At 43.5% G+C, this 17,868-nt stretch overlaps 1 protein-coding gene across 1 annotated transcript in view; it reads left to right on the plus strand.

The window, feature by feature from the left end:
• The window catches only part of plxnb2b (plexin b2b), a 182,130-nt gene that overhangs the window by 58,783 nt on the left and 105,479 nt on the right, over positions 1-17,868 (plus strand). Inside the window, exon 2 of the mRNA XM_014124476.3 lies at positions 11,619-11,737. The gene's annotated coding sequence lies outside the window, so the exon portion shown is untranslated. The remainder of the gene's footprint in view (positions 1-11,618; positions 11,738-17,868) is intronic.

The following is a 17,868-nucleotide window of genomic DNA, read 5'->3' on the forward strand; positions in this document are numbered from 1 at the left end:
TCGTGATACATGGCCCCATCCATCCTCCCCTCAATACGGTGCAGTCGTCCTGTCCCCTTTGCAGAAAAGCATCCCCAAAGAATGATGTTTCCACCTCCATGCTTCACGGTTGGGATGGTGTTCTTGGGGTTCCTCCTCTGGATCATCCAGATGGTCATTGGCAAACTTCAGACGGGCTTGGACATGTGCTGGCTTGAGCAGGGAGACCTTGCGTGCACTGCAGGATTTTAATCCATGACGGCGTAGTGTGTTACTAATGGTTTTCTTTGAGACTGTGGTCCCAGCTCTCTTCAGGTCATTGACCAGGTCCTGCCGTGTAGTTCTGGGCTGATCCCTCACCTTCCTCAGTATCATTGATGCCCCACGAGGTGAGATCTTGCATGGAGCCCCAGACCGAGGGTGATTGACAGTCATCTTGAACTTCTTCCATTTTCTAATAATTGTGCCAACAGTTGTTGCCTTCTCACCAAGTTGCTTGCCTATTGTCCTGTAGCCCATCCCAGCCTTGTGTAGGTCTACAATTTTATCCCTGATGTCCTTACACAGCTCTCTGGTCTTGGCCATTGTGGAGAGGTTGGAGTCTGTTTGATTGAGTGTGTGGACAGGTGTCTTTTATACAGGTAACGAGTTCAAACAGGTGCAGTTAACACAGGTAATGAGTGGAGAACAGGAGGGCTTCTTAAAGAAAATCTAACAGGTCTGTGAGAGCCGGAATTCTTACTGGTTGGTAGGTGATCAAATACTTATGTCATGCAATAAAATGCAAATTAATTACTTAAAAATCATACAATGTGATTTTCTGGATTTTTGTTTTAGATTCCGCCTCTCACGGTTGAAGTGTACCTATGATAAAAATTACAGACCTCTACATGCTTTGTAAGTAGGAAAACCTGCAAAATTGGCAGTGTATCAAATACTTGTTCTCCCCACTGTATATATACACCTTTCATAATATTTCCCCTAATGCTATTAGCATTCCTCCTCTTTCTCTCTCCATTGTTGCTTCATTCCTTCCTCGCTTTCAACAGTTAAATGAAATATGTTTTGTTGCCCTTATCTGCGTCATTCTAATAACAGCCCTGAATAATACAGGACTAGAATTAGATGCAGAAGGCTTTCACTTCTCTTCGCGAAGATCGAATGGTTATGGGTCTGAATAAATAACTGCTATAGTCTAACGCCATGTCGTGTTCCCGCTTCTTTCAAACTACCAGTGTGTTCTATTGGCTGCTGTATTTAACATTCAGCAAACAAGAGCTTGCGTCCCTCTTCGAATAGTCTATTTGTATAAGAAATGCTAAAAATGATGATGTCCAGCAAGCTACTCTAGTCTAGATTTTCCTGCATGGGACTCCAAGAGCTAAGGAAAGTTTTTTTAAGGAGACAGGCCAGCGGAGCACAGGTACATGCGAATTGCCCAAGAGACAGAGGCTTTAAGTTAGAAGCTTAGTAACCCATCATTAATTAGCTGAAGAAAATACTAATACTGCATTGAATTTATTACCTGAAAGAGGTAGGCTAGGACATCTACAGTGCATTCAGAAAGTATTCAGACCCCTTCACTTTTTCCATATTTTGTTACGTTACAGCCTTCCCCTTATCAATCTACACGCAATACCCCTTAATGACAAATCAAAAACTGAAAAATCACATTTACATAAGTATTCAGACCCTTTACTCAGTACTTTGTTGAAGCACCTTTGGCAGCGATTACAGCCTCAAGTCTTCTTGGGTATGATGCTACAATCTTGGCACACCTGTATTTGCGGAGTCTCTCCCATTCTTCTCTGCAGATCCCCTCAAGCTCTGTCAGGTTGGATGGGGAGCGTCGCTGCACAGCAATTTACAGGTCTCTTTAGAGACGTTTGATCGGGTTCAAGTCCGGGCTCTGGCTGGGTCACTCAAGGACATTCAGAGACTTGTCCCGAAGCCACTCCTGCCTTGTCATGTCTGTGTGCTTAGGGTCATTGTCCTGTTGGAAGCTGAACCTTAGACACAGTCTAATGTCCTGAGCTTCTCTGGAGCAGGTTTTCATCAAGGATCTCTGTACTTTGAACCATTAATCTTTCCCTCGATCCTGACTAGTCTCCCAGTCCCTGCCGCTGAAAAACATCCCCACAGCATGATACTGTCACAACCACGCTTCACCCTATGCCTAGTGTCAGGTTTCCTCCAGATGTGACGCTTGGCAATCAGGCCAATTCTTGTTTCTCATGGTCTGAGTGTCCTTTAGGTGTCTTTTGGCAAACTCTAAGCGGGCTGTCATGTGCCTTTTACTGAGGAGTGGCTTCCATCTGGACACTACCATAAAGGTCTGATTGGTGGAGTGCTGCAGAGATTCTTGTCCTCCTTGAAGGTTCTCCCATCTCCACAGAGGAACTCTGGAACTCTGTCAGAGTGACCATCAGGTTCTTGGTCACGTCCCGGCCCTGATGCCTGCAGGTGATAACTCCAAACAAAATATGGTTCAGCTGAAATGTCAGTTCCATACCCCAGGTGGTTCTGCAGGCTGCGTTGTAATATTGGGGGTGAAACTGGGTGGAACGAGTGTCAATCATCTTCCCCCTGGGCTTTGCCTTGGCTGTGCTCCAGAGCAAGAAGTGCTTGGGGATGAATAAATTAGAGTGCACAGGAGCGAACAAAATATCTAAATTTTTCTTCTCTTTTGTTGTTGGGCTTGGCGAATCTGAGGCGTGGTACCCCCTTGAGATAAAGAGCATAACCTCACCCTTATCTGGTGTGTCCACAAAACATGGAGAGCTTTTTGTATCAATTAGCTAGACATTTTGACGTGTTTTACACATTTTCAGTGACTTGTGACTTTGCGTTACAGGTTGTCACTCTAATATCCTTGTGAAAATGACTCATTTTTGACCAACACTCAAAATGTGTTAATTTTGAGAAAACAGGAAAAGTATACTTTTTTTTTGTTTCACATATACTTTAAAAATCTATTTAACCCTTTACACTCATGGGAATTGCCCTATATGGATTGGACTAAATTGAAATGTTTCTTAGAGAAGAAATATTAAAAAGCTTACAATTCAGACAACAGTTCACCTGACACAAGACTGAATCCAAACATTACACTGTTGCTTTCATGTGCATTTTACATTTACTGTACTCTTCACTGCATTTGATGATTCTGAAATAAAACAAATGCTCTGGATACATTCAGTAACATGATGAGAATATTCCTGGAAAATGTGAGGTAGTTGCAACATAAATCAAAAAATGACAAGGGTTTGAGTGAGAGGACTAACTGGTGTCTCCAAGGGGCCACCCACCTCTCCAAGGTGTGAACAGTTCCTAAGTCATTTCAATGCACTTTATGACTTAAAGAAGAGTCTTCAACTAGAAATTGCTTTTTTGAACTCTCCTAGCTGTGCCGTTGAGGAACTACAGCAAACACACTTGTAGTGGTTTTGTTTGGAACACAGCCCTGCAGCCCCGCCATCACACAATTACTGTTGATGTTACGCAAACTAAAAACAGCCCATTATAAATCGCAATCTAGGTCAAGTGGGAATCATTTGAATACTTGTTCTACTGCCATCTTGACTAGCTAAGTTGTAAATATGATATTACAGTGTTAGGCTTTCACAGGGCAATTCAGAGAAACAGATCGTACTGTTGGTGCGCATGGAAAGGAGTGGTGTGCATTCAGGTGGTTGTTTTCTTCGCAGTAGACAAACAGGCTCATTATGTTCAGGACAACCCGGGGTATGACGCCATGTCATCTTCTAACTGTTCATCAAACAGTGATCATAAACGTCGACACTGTATATGACATGAGTTTTATTATATGGAAATGTGAAGTTGTCATGGCTGTCCATGAGAATCCAAATAGGTCAGATCAGGTTTGCAATGAATAACTTCAATCAGACCACCTCAAACCCGTAGAGGGGGAAGGAAAGAACTAGTGGGGATTAACAACTCACGTCCTGTTGTAAATCAAGGGAGAAGATCCAGGCCTGCGCTCTCAAGATTCACCAAAGGAATGTGCTTTGTCTCAACAGACATTTTCCCCGCTGAAACTCTTAACACGTTCAAAGCGAATACTGGAACAATATTTTGTGGAGAGGCTTTCTATACGACACTAATGTCATTTTGTTTGTTATTTTGTGATGTCATTCAAAATGTTATAAAGGAAAATACTGTAACTTGGGAAGTATACCCACAACATATATGAAGTTTCCATACTACACGTTGTGCATGGAATATGAAAAATGATGAGGGTTTTTGTTAACCTCTTATGGCTAGGGGGCAGTATTTTCACGGCTGGATAAAAAACGTACCCGATTTAATCTGGTTACTAATCCTACCCAGTAACTAGAATATGCATATACTTATTATATATGGATAGAAAACACCCTAAAGTTTCTAAAACTGTTTGAATGGTGTCTGTGAGTATAACAGAACTCAAATGGCAGGTCAAAACCTGAGAGATTCCTTTATAGGAAGTGGCCTGTCTGACCATTTCTGGAACTTCTTTGCCATCTCTATCTTTTACAAAGGATCTCTGCTCTAACGTGACACTTCCTACGTCGTCCATAGGCGCTCAGAGCCCGGGAAAAAACAGAATGTCGTCATCCCAGCCCCAGGCTGAAACACATTATCGCCTTTCTCAAGTGGCCGATCAAGGGACTGTGGGCTTAGGCGCGTGACCTGGCCGCCCCCGTCTTTGTGATTTTTTTCCTCTGTTTGCCGAAAAGGAGATTCCCGGTCGGAATATTATCGCTTTTCTACGAGAATAATTGCATAAAAATTGATTTTAAACAGCGGTTGACATGCTTCGAAGTACGGTAATGGAATATTTAGAATTTTTTTGTCACGAATTGCGCCATGCGCGCGACCCTTCTTCACCATTCGGATAGTGTCTGGGACGCACGAACAAAACGTCGCTATTCGGATATAACGATGGATTATTTTGGACCAACCCAACATTTGTTATTGAAGTGGCAGTCCTGGGAGTGCATTCTGACGAAGACAACAAAAGGTAATCAAACTTTTATAATAGTAAATCTGATATTGGTGAGTGCTAAACTTGCCGGGTGTCTAAATAGCTAGCCCGTGATGCCTGGGCTATGTACTTAGAATATTGCAAAATGTGCTTTCACCAAAAAGCTATTTTAAAATCGGACATATCGAGTGCATAGAGGAGTTCTGTATCTATAATTCTTAAAATAATTGTTATGCTTTTTGTGAACATTTATTGTGAGTAATTTAGTAAATTGTTAGCAAATTCCTCCGGAAGTTTGCAGGGGGTATGCTAGTTCTGAACGTCACATGCTAATGTAAAAAGCTGTTTTTTTATATAAATATGAACTTGATTGAACAAAACATGCATGTATTGTATAACATAATGTCCTAGGTGTGTCATCTGATGAAGATCATCAAAGGTTAGTGCTGCATTTAGCTGTCTTCTGGGTTTTTGTGACATTATATGCTAGCTTGAAAAATGGGTGTCTGATTATTTCTGGCTTGGTACTCTGCTGACATAATCTAATGTTTTGCTTTCGCTGTAAAGCCTTTTTGAAATCGGACAGTGTGGTTAGATAAAGGAGAGTCTTGTCTTTAAAATGCTGTGAAATAGTCATATGTTTGGAAAATTGAAGTTTTTGTATTTTTGAGGAATTTGTAATTCGCGCCACGCCTATCATTGGATATTGGAGCAGGTGTTCCGCTAGCGGAACGTCTAGATGTAAGAGGTTAAGAGAGGGATGTGATTTGAGAAGTTATAAGAGATAATTGTTTTCCAGAACTTTTCACAGTGAGTAATCACCACCCCGGAGTGAGGTCAGGGAGCGTGCCAGCCTGCCAGAACCGCCCCTTTCAAGCAAAAGGTATAAAGGATGGGTTAAGAAGTTAACACACGGAACCAGAGAAAGCGAGAAGTGGTAGCTGTGCATTTAAAATGGTGTGAACTTTGAATCTCAACATGAGGTAGAGATGATAAACTCACCTCCCGTACAATCACTGGTACGGCTGATTAGCTGTCGTAAGTAAGGTATCTTCAAAAGCAAATTTAAGTAGGACCATCCTGTTACTCTGCTCAAACAATCGTATTACATTACTCTCATCACCCCATTGGGGAACCGTCAATACGGCTGGCTAACCCTATCTTCAAAGAAGAATCTTCAAGAATGAATGGAAGGAAAATCAACTCTGTAGTTCTGTTCAGGACTACACGACAAGTCACCGGATACCGGACAACTACGAAGAAGGACAACAGGAGAAGAGTTGTTGGAACCATTTTGGTCAATCAGAGCCTTACAAGCATGCTGCGAAAGGGCCCAACCCCCTTTCCAAACCTACCTCGTTCACTGAGAGATCCCCGGCGAACCCAGGCATTTCACGTAAATACATTCATGATTTCTTTCTCAAAGTGTGGCAGTTTGTGGCTGTTTGTGTGCAAAGTATATGGTTACTCTAGGTGAAAATAGTTTCTGAATGTGGCAATGTTAAGTGTCTCTGTCCCTCTCTCTCTCTCCATCTCTTTAACAAGCATCCATGTTGTTGTCATTCTGCTAGGGACCTGTTTTCAGCGTATTATGACTCCAGTCAATAACCAGTGCAGAATGTGTATGTTTATCCTGTGTTCCCATTTAATTAGTTAGTAAATAAATAATTAAACCAGTTTGTGTAGTACTGAATCGTAAGTAAGGCTCGGGTTTTTGCAGATACAAGGAGGTTACGACTTCAGAATGATGATATGATACGAGGTTATGATTAATAATTTTACTGTTTATAGATTTGATAGGTAAAGACCTTTTAGAGTTTAATTCGGGAGATGGTAACTCTTTAAAGAAACTCTTTCGTGGTGCCCCAGATCCTAATGAGTTAATTGTTACATGATTAATTGAATCGGGTAACAATTAAACATAGTTAGTTAAGATAAATATTAGTCTTCAGTTGAATGTTAAAGTCAAGTCATGACAACCTGCACATTTGGACACATTTGGTTGCTTGTATAACATCAAAGTGCAATTTATTAGAATCAATCATAATACATTGAGTACTTTTCAGATACAGCATTTCCCTCAATCAGACAACAAAAAAATTAAAAAATGACCCAGTTAGCGTGAGGGATGGGAGCAAATTCACAACGGCTGTCAGTCAAACCCATAAAGTGCTGTGAAGTGCAGAGCCTGAGGTCTGACATCATTAATAGCATGTTACTTACTGTACATCCACTGTGTTCCAATTTAGGTGCTTATTAGTGCCCAAATCTGCCATTTTCAACCTGTATACGGGGATGAGTGTAAAGGGCTACAAACGTAGATAAGCTCCTTATTTTACATTTTTCAGGCACTATATATTCGAAAGAGAAATGAAATTTAAAACAATTTCCCAAAAAGCTCTTTGCGTTTGTTTAGAACGTTGCCCCAGGCGATGCACTCCCTCTTACACTTTTGAAGTTGATTCAGGTTAATCGTCAGGAGAAAAAACCCTTAAACATCAAAAGTCCTCTTTATGATATTCAGAATGACTCAGAATATAAGTAGGCATCCTCAAAGAGTGTGAATAATTCATTTATAATAATTCACAGGGATCATCACGATTTAAATTACCGTGATCTATGAAAAGCATGGATGAAATTGCAGCGAAGGTCCGCAAATAACAAGTAGTCTCCATGCATCCTTGGGGCTAGCTAGACATTTTATGTCATCTTTCTTAAAGGCCCAGTGCAGTCAAAATTCAGTTTTACCTGTGTTTTGTATCATATTTTACAGCAGCTGATGAAACTAACTCTGTAAAAGTGTGATTATTTTTATCTGTGTTATTTCCTGATAGTTACTTTCATGGTGATGTCACCATGCGTTAAATTGATTAATAGAGAGAGAGAGAGAGAGAGACGTTATGAGCTGAACATGACAGTATGCCAGTGGAAGGGAGGACAGTAGCAGGTGACCAAACTGTGGTTTGTGATTACTATGATTTCCCATTGTAGCCAATTCACTTGCAGTCATTCTGTTACCAAATTGCTAACAGAATGACAAAAAAAATCTGTAACAGAATGACTGGAAGTGAATTGTTTCAACATGTTTTAATCACTTAATAAATCCTAAACCAAATTGTTATCAGTAAAAACACTAAGTAATTGGTAGGTCTACCTTTACTTGTTACATCTGTGAACTTTCATTATCCTCCCTTCTACTGAGGGAGAGAAATTAAACTGAACAACAATATAAACCCAACATGCAACAATTTAATAGATTTTACTAAGTTATACTTCATATAAGGAAATCAGTCAATTTAAATGAATTAATTTGGCCCTAATCTATGGATTTCACATGACTGGGAATACAGATATGCATCTGTTGGTCACAGATAACTTTAAAAAAAGGTAGAGGCACGGATTAGTAAACCAGTCAGTATCTGGTGTGACCACCATTTGCCTCATGCAGCGCAACACATCTCCATCACATAGAGTTGATCAGGCTGTTGATTGTGGCCTGTGGAATGTTGTCCCACTTGTCTTCGCCGTGCGAAGTTTCTGGATATTGGCGGGAACTAGAACACGCTGTCATACACACCGATCCAGATTATCCCAAACTTGCTCAATGGGTGACAAGTCTGGTGAGTATGCAGGCCATGGAAGAACCTGGAAATGTTCAGCTTTCAGGAATTGTTTACAGATCCTTGCAACATGGGGCCGTGCATTATCATGCTGAAACATGAGGTGATGGCAGCGGATGAATGGTACGACAATAGGCCTCAGGATTTCATTATGTTGTCTCTGTGTATTCAAATTGCCATCGATAAAATACAATTCTGTTCGTTGTCCAAAGGTTATGCTTGCCCATACTATAATCCCTCCACCACCATGGGGCACTCTGTTCGCAACATTGACATCACCAAACTGCTCGCCCACACGACTCCATACACACTGTCTGCCATCTGCCCGGTACGGATTCAACCATGAATAGCAGACTTCTCCAGCGTGCCAGTGGCCATCGAAGGTGGGCATTTTCTCACTAAAGTTGGTTACAACGCCGAACTGCAGTCAGGTCAAGACACTGGTGAGGACGATGAGCACGCAGATGAGTTCCCTGAGACAGTTTCTGACAGTGTGTGCAGAAATTATTTAGTTGTGCAAACCCACAGTTTCATCAGCTTTCCGGGTGGATGGTCTCAGACGATCCCACATGAGGAAGTCAGATGTGGAGGTCTTGGTCTGGTGCGGTTACAGTCTGCGGTTGTGAGGCCTGTTGGACGTACTGCCAAATTCTCTAAAATGACATTGGAGGCGGTTTATGGTAGAGAAATTAACATTCAATTCTCTCACAATAGCACTGGTGGACATTCCTGTAGTCAACATGCCAATTGCTCACTCCCTCAATTGAGACATCTGTGGCATTGTGTTGTGTGACGAAACATTTTAGTGGCCTTTTATTGTCTACCACACAATGTGAACCTATGTAATGATCAGGCTGTTTAATCAGATCCTAGATATTGCACACATGTCAGATGGCTGAATTATCTTGGTGAAAGAGAAATCCTCACTAACATCTATATAACCAAATTTGTCCCAACTTTATGTGCGTATGGAACTTTTCTGGGATCTTTTATTTCAGCTCATGAAACATGGTACCAACACTTTACATGTTGCATTTATATCTTAAAGATACGTGGTATCTGGTAACAGAATGACAAGACACTAGGCAATATTTCTTAAACTTACAGAAGGCAAATAATTTCAGAAAATGAAATAAAAGTGTTGATATTAGTTGGCAGGGGTGTTTACTTCAACATGAGTGTTTTTTAATGTATTTCTGATACCTTTAACACGTTTTCTACTAGATGTTTCTAAGACCCCTTTTCCATCTGTTTGACCAGAAATCAGTTTTAGGATGGAAAATGGTTGAAAAATGTATAAATACCTTAATAAAAAATAAAAAAAACCTCTTAGCTTTCATTTGACACCAACTTTGATGAACTCCTATGAACTTCACATGCTAGTGCTCATGGGACTTTTTACATGGAAATACCCATCATCATTAATGTAAGGTATTTCATATCACGCAGAGGCATAACAGCCTTGGAATGTGTGACATCAATGAAAATATTGCTGCTCTTCCCCTCAAGGTCTAGCTGAACGATGATTACCTTTAATCCAATAGAGGGTATACCGATACCCACATCTCAGATCTTCATCAGAGGGCCTACTTTTACATTTTGCTCATACAACCCTATGGATGCTAAGTCCTTGGGGTTCTAAAATAATAAAATAACACATTGTTCCTCCTTACCCATTCTCCTCCCATCCTCCTCCCATCCTTCCCCCTCCTTCCCTTCCTCAACTTCAACATGGTACACCAGCCCTCCAGTATCCCATCACCCCCTGTGAGTATCCAAGCTGTCGAGGCTGACTGGGCTCCGTCTCTCTTGCCAGTGCACGGTTGGAACAGATCCGGCCTCCGGGCCACAAACACTCCTCCACTCGAGCCCCAGCAAACAAGGCCTGCCCCTCGCAACTGTTATCTAAATGCTAAGCGCTTTGGAGCGCCGCGACGGTGGATCTTTTGTACACACTTTATCGCTTAGCACAGATAGTCTTCTTACAACATGTTTTAATGCTTAGTGAGTATGGAGCGTGCGGTGGTGTGTTGTGTTTCTTTGTGTTTCAGTGACTGTCATCCAGATCTGGCAACACTGTTTGGAGATGAACTGGGCTCATGTTTAAAGACCTCCACTGAGAGGCACAATCTGAGTATGCATAACTAGAACAAATAGTGTCCTAGTTCAGTTTTTGCTACATGAGGACAATGGGGATTTTCCCCCTGGAATCTGGTTGCTGGAGTTCTGGAGGGTTAGAGGAAGTGATCCGTTAGAAAGGGATCTTACAGATACGAATCTACACTAGCAACTTAGCTCTGTTGAAAGATCTGTATGACTCTGTAGGATCTGTAGGAGTATGTTGTCATGTAAGGAGATGCCAATGCGGTGACATATTTTCTCAGGGCAACAAAGTGTTGTATTGGTTATCTTTCAAATGATTGTGGACTTGCACCTCCAGAGAAGACACTCGCTCATTGCTGCGTCGCTGCCGACTGAGCTAATCGGCCATCTGCACCCTGGGGCTGAGAAATTTGGATGTCAGAGTTTATGGGAACATAAGCTAAACAGCCAGCCAGGCCTAGCTACATTAAGAGGAGTGGCGGGCGTGAGGCGAGCGATAGACTCCAGACAAGACGTAACATTTTCATGTCAAATCCAGAGACATACAAATCTCAGAGTGATCTGCCAAGTTTCTGCAGGATTCACTGGAGCACGAATGGTAGAATTTTCTCCCTCCCCTGCTCTCTCCTCTCTCTTCTCTTCTCACCCTCCTCTCTCAAGCACTAGCAGCCACTGACTGGGTGCCGCTTGGCAGCCGTGGGTGATAGGAAACATCTGCAGTAACTGAGTTAGTGTTCACTCGCCAGATAAAGAAAAGGGAGGGATTGTTTTCGGAGGAATTTTGGTATTGGCAGTAGAAGAGTCGTTTACACTAGAACAGATCTCAACCAGCCATGTATGTTTAGATATGAACATTCTGCAGATACTGTATTTTCTTTTAGTATGACACAATGTATAAATTGTCTGAAATGCTGTCTTTTTATGTCTTTCAGCACTTATTTACTGTGGCCACCCTGAAGAGGCCTGAATGAAAAGGAGAGCGGACGACGAGGGGATATGATTGTGCACTTCCTGCTCGGCAACTACAGGAAGTAATTGAGCTCTATAGGAAGTAAGGACAAACCCCTACAGTTATCCCTGTTATTTTTCTATTGTTTTCTGTGCTACTCTGGACAAGTCTAGCTGGTAACACATTGAGCAGCAGCATACAAGGACTGAATCTACTACAGATCCCCTGCAGATGTCCCTGTTCTTTTTCCATTGCTTTCATATGACTATGATATAACTGCAAAGGCCTAGCTATCTCAAATCAAATACCATTTTATTTGTCACTTGCGCCGAATACAACAAGTGTAGACCTTACCGTGAAATTCTTACGAGCCCTTTACCAAAAATGCATTTAAAAAACAAGAAAATTAGCAAATAGGTAAAACATGTAATAGTAACACAATAAAATAACAACATTTTGAAAGTATTTAGACCACATGACTTTTTCCACATTTTGTTACGTTACAGCCTCATTCTAAACTGGATTAAATCAAAAATGGTCCTCTTTAATCTATACACAATACCCCATAATGAAAAAGCGAAAACAGGTTTTTACAAATGTTTGCAAATGTGTAAAAAAAAAAGCCATTGTGTCGAGGCACAGATCTGGGGAGGGTACAAAAAAATGTATGCAGCATTGGAGGTCTCCAAGAACACAGTGGCCTTCCATTCTTAAATGGAAGCTTGGAACCCCCAAGACTTCCTAGAGCTGGCCGCCCGGCCAAACTGAGCAATCAGGGGAGAAGGGCCTTGTTCAGGGAGGTGACCAAGAACCCTATGGTCAGTCTGACAGAGCTCCAGAGTTCCTCTGTGGAGATGGGAGAACCTTCAAGAAGGACAACCATCTCTGCAGCACTCCACCAATCAGTCCTTTAGGGTAGAGTGGCCAGACGGAAGCCACTCCTCAGTAAAAGGCACCTGACTGCCCCATTTGGAGTTTTCCGTATGGCACCTAAAGTATTCAGACCATAAAAAACAAGATTCTCTGGTCTGATGAAACCAAGACTGAACTCTTTGGCCTGAATGCCAAGAGTCACGTTGGGAGAAAACCTCGCACCATCCCTACGGTGAAGCATGGCGGTGGCAGCATCATGCTGTTGGGATGTTTTTCAGCGGCAGGGAATGGGAGACTAGTCAGGATCAAGGGAAAGATGAACGGAACAAAAGTACAGAGAGATCCTTGATGAAAACCTGCTCCCAGAGCACTCAGGACATCAGACTGGGGTGAAGGTTTATTTTCCAACAGGACAATGACCCTAAGCACACAGCCAAGACAACATAGGAGTGGCTTCTCTGAATGTCCTTGAGTGTCCCAGCCAGAGCCCGGACTTGAACCCAATCGAACTTCTCTGGAGAGACCTGAAAATAGCTGTGCAGCGATGCTCTCCATCCAACCTGACAGAGCTTGAGGGGATCTGCAGAGAAGAATGGGTGAAACTCCCCAAATACAAGTGTGCCAAGATTGTAGCATCATACCCAAGAAGATTTGAGGCAGTATTCACTTCCAAAGGTGCTTCAACAAATTACTGAGTAAAGGGTCTGAATTCTTATGTGAATGTAATATGTGCAACACCTTATGAACATATTGTTTTGCTTTGTCATTATGGGGTATTGTGTGTAGATTGATGAGGGGGAAAAAACATTTAATACATTTTAGAATAAGGCTGTAATTTTAACTAAATGTAGAAAAAGTCAAGGGGTCTGAATACTTTCCGAATGCTCTGTAAAGGCTATATACAAGGAGTACCGGTACCAAGACAGTCTCCTGGGGTACAAGGTAGTTGGGGTGATTGATTAAGGTCATATGTACATGTAGGTTTGTTTAGTTGATTGATAGTGCTATGTACATGTAGGTGGGGTGAAAAGCAGAAAGTCCAGGTAGCCATTTGATTAACTGTTTAGCAGTCTTATGACTTTGGGGTAGAAGCTGTGCCTTTTGGTCCCAGACTTGGCGCTCCGGTACCGCTTGTCATGCGGTAGCAGAGAGAACAGACCGTGACTTGGATAGCTGGAGTCTTTGACAATATTTAGGGCCTTTCTCTGACACCGCCTGGTATAGAGGTCCTGGGTGACAGGGAGCTCGGCCCCCATTAATGTACTAGGCCGTATGCACTACCTTCTATTTTGTCTTGTGGTCGGATGCCGAGCAGTTGCCATACCAACCGGCCAGTCAGGATGCTCTCAAGGGTGCGGCTGTAGAACCTTTCGAGGATCTTAGGCCCATGCCAAATCTTTTCAGCCTCCTGAGGGGGAGAGGCATTGTAGTGCCCTCTTCAGAACTGTTTAGGTCTGTTTGGACCATGATAGGTCCTTAGTGATGTGGACACCGAGGAACTTCCGTCTCCACTACAGTCCCGTCGTTGTGAATGGGGGGTGTGCTCGGCCCTCCGTTTCCTGTAGTCCACGATCAGCTCCTTGTCTTGCCGACGTTATGGGGGAGATTGTTGTCCTGGCACGACACTTCCAGGTCTCTTGACCTCCTCCCTATAGGCTGTCTCATCGTTGTCGCGGATCAGGCCTACCACCGTCGTATTGTCGGCAAACTTAATGATGGTGTTGGAGTCATGTGCAAACAGTTACTGAATACTGAATTCATAGCCATGCCGGATTTATAGCTAGTATCTGAAGGGACGTTGAGTATTTTACAGGCTGACACTGCCTGAATCCAGTTAATTCCCAAGCCAGCACGATTCAGCAAGTCATGTAGACCAGCTGCCACCGATATCAGTGCTTGGAGTCAGAAAAGTCTCTTTTTATTTGGGTGTGTGAAGCTAGCAGGCAAGCTATATAAATAATTAAATGGAGCCAGTAATTGGCGGTTCTTGGTAATTAGGACCAGGCTGTCAGCTAGCTAAGTCATTGCCTCAGTCTGATGGCGCTGCAGAGAGGACAGTAATTGCTATTATCTGTGGGGGTCGTTGAGTGTTGACACAACAATAATCCCATCCTTAGCTGGGATATCAGGGTTTATGTTTACCGCCCCCATTTCAAGAGGGATTCAAAGATATTTTAAAGGCTTTATATCTGGCCGTTTACACCGGCTATATCCATCAATGTCAATGCCCGGCCGGCCGCATCGGCAGTAGAGCTTCTAGAAGGCAAGGCAGAACCTCGGCTCAGTTTAGAATTTTCTGCTTGGCGACTCTGAAAAGCTTGTCCATATTTTAATTAGTCAAACAGTTTGACTCTTTCCCTGCTAGCGGTGTCACGCCTCACTATAAACAGCATTTTCAACCATCTCAGCGGGTTTTCTAATACCCCTGTAATCCTGTCATTTCATTCATGGATACCTCCAGGGTTATTTTGGGACCAGAGTGTATCTGCCTGCCTGTCTCTGCTCCTCTGTTTGAGAGATTGGATTCCCTCTCCTCAACCCCCCCCCCCCCCCTCCCCCCACACACACACACACACACACACACACACACACACACACACACACACACACACCACACACACACACACACACACACACACACACACACACACCAAGGTGTTCACTCATCTCATGTCAGATCCACATAGATAGATGTGATGTCCAGACCAGACGTATATAGGGGACTGTGGTAGTACAGCATAGGGGAGAATCCAAGGTCTTGGATGGATCACATGCTGGCTGAAATATGTGCTCAGAAGTTGCCCCATTGCTTTCCAATGAGATTATTCACTTCACTTTCTTCACCTCTGAGTGCCCTACAGTACATAATTGCTACCCTTTTTATACCCCAGTTTTCTCAGATGCACTGAATATTGTCCTATACAGTCTGTTCCCACAGACCTAAATGGTTTTGTAAACGGGGACAGTTGAAGGTAAGGTGGGTGGAGGGAAGGATTATAGAGGGAGGACAAAAACCATAGTCTGTGTTTCGCTGTGCAGTGCGTGTAAATTGCATTGGCTTTGAATTAAACATGTGGCACCTCTGAGCTCCGGGTGTGATGGACATTCAAACATATTGCTGGCAGAGAAAATTACTTTTTAAGTAGGCTATTTATGGGAAGATATTGTATTCATTTGATTATAATAAAACATCTATTCCGCCCTGAGTGAATGGCATGAGGAAGCAGACTCAAGGTAATAACGACTCTGTGTCTGCTGCTCTCAACGAGGCTGGGGGAGGATCGGGTCTCTACTGATATTGCTTTTCTTTGTACGGGAGCAGATAAAGGGATACGGCGTGAGCGAGTAATAAAGAAATATATCTGTTTTTATTGTGCTTCGTGACAGAGTTATGTTTGGAGGTAGTAAAGAGAGCTGGAACATGGCGGAAAATCATATTATGGCCCATTAGATAGGGCCGAGCTAAGCACTCCTCGCCGGGCGGCGACGGTAACCACGGCTCCATGGCAGAGGGTAATGGGGCCGGCACGTATTGTCTCTGATCTCCACTCCCGCTGCTTCGCCGATTGATTCGTCTACATTACCAGCACTCCATCTCCTGGGGAACTAATGCTGACCGTGGTCTTCACATCACTTTCCCAAAAGAGAGGAGGGGGCATGACGGACTCTAGTTCTGAAACTGTGAAAGTGCTATGGTTTCAGGTCTCATAGTTTGATGGATGTTTGACTTTGCTTAGTTAGGTATTTTTTACTTCCCCGTTGAAGGAGTTCATTTCCCTCTCTTTCAAGTGGACATGAGGAACCGACCAGCCAACATATGGATGTCGTGAAGGTTAATCTCCGTCGACTTTATATCATATCTCTGGTCTCTGTGGTGCTGGAGCTCCAGGGAGATGACCCTCTCCTCCACGGGGCTTCCTTCTGTGGACATCACCATGGAGGGATGTCGAAGGAAGGTCCTGCTCTGGCTCACTTTTAAAGTGCTCCTCTGGGAACCACTCCCAGGGCATACCAAGCTGACTCAGGAATGTCCTATGGGGGTACTCCTGCCTCTTTGAGCCCCTCTACCTCTCCACCCCCACTCCAACCCACCACCCCCTCAACCTCCAACCTCACAAGCTTAAAAAGACTGGCTGGCTTTGTGTGCAGGGGTGCAGTTTTTATGCTCTCCTGGGCAGTCAAGGCCCTGGCTGCCTGTGAGTAATACGAAACAGCCAGACGAGGAATCCTAGGCATTCTGAATAGAACCAGATGTGTGTCCTCTCTGGCTCGCTCCTCAACTCCCCCCTCCTCTCTGTCTCGCTTGTGTGCCTTCCTCTCCTCCCAACCCCTCACCCTTCTCACCCCCTGTGGGCAGCCAAGGCTTCATAAAAGACAGATCAGATGAGTTGTTTCACAAGGCCACTGGCAGGCTAGTTTATGTTTCTGGCTAAAGATCTCCGTCTCCTTTCCTGGATTATCAGTTGGAGCTGATGCGTGTACATGTGTTGCTGTGATGGATACAGCCCCGGACCAGAGCAACAACACGCAACACAGACTCACTGCTGAGGTGTTCCTACACCGTCATCACTGACTCAAGGATCCCTAATCTCAGTGGTTTTCTTGCGTTTTGGTTCATTTTTATCCCCTTAATAAGCGGGTTAAGTGGGAAATGGTGGTTAACCTTTCCAGCTCGTTGGACGGAGGCATGACCTTGGTCTCGTTGAAGGCATTACTGCAAGTTGCATAATTGGTGACCCTGGTTAGGGATGAGTCGGGTAGATATTTCGGAAGTGACAACAAACAAAAGCTTAGCAGCAAAATATATTCCCCTTCAGTCCAAACTGAAGGGTTTTTCTCATTTCTCAACAAAGCACTTGTTTTGCACTTGTTTTGCTCAGTGTGTGTTGGAATGTCTGTGTGCCCTGCTGCTCGCATATTTATATCAGGCCGATATATTTATATCAGGCCGCAATCAGTGCAGGAAATGGGGAGCCTTTGCTTTGAAGTCCCTGCAGAGTTATGTTATTCTTCATCAGCAGAGGCAAGGTGTCGGGCCCCCTCACCCTCCTTCCCTGCCCCCCTTACGCCCCTACTCAACAGGCTGCCTGGCAGAAGGGAGAACCAGTGGCCATTAACGCAGACAGAGAGAAAGTTGCCATTGCCATAGGGCACAAACTCACCGCTGCCACGCTTGCCTGAAAGGCTGAGAGGGCCGCGCTGCTGTCATACTCAGGCCTGTATAATTGCTTTTTTTTCTCCCATGCAGAAAGTCAAACGTAATATGTGGTGAAATGTAAGATTTGCCCTTGTCTGTCTCTGTTGCTCTCTCTCTCTCTTTCTCACTCTCTCTCTCTCCACACCTTCCTCCGTTCCCTCTC

This window comes from Salmo salar, chromosome 10, assembly GCF_965601325.2.
Source record: "Salmo salar chromosome 10, fSalSal1, whole genome shotgun sequence".
Lineage (NCBI taxonomy): Eukaryota > Metazoa > Chordata > Actinopteri > Salmoniformes > Salmonidae > Salmo > Salmo salar.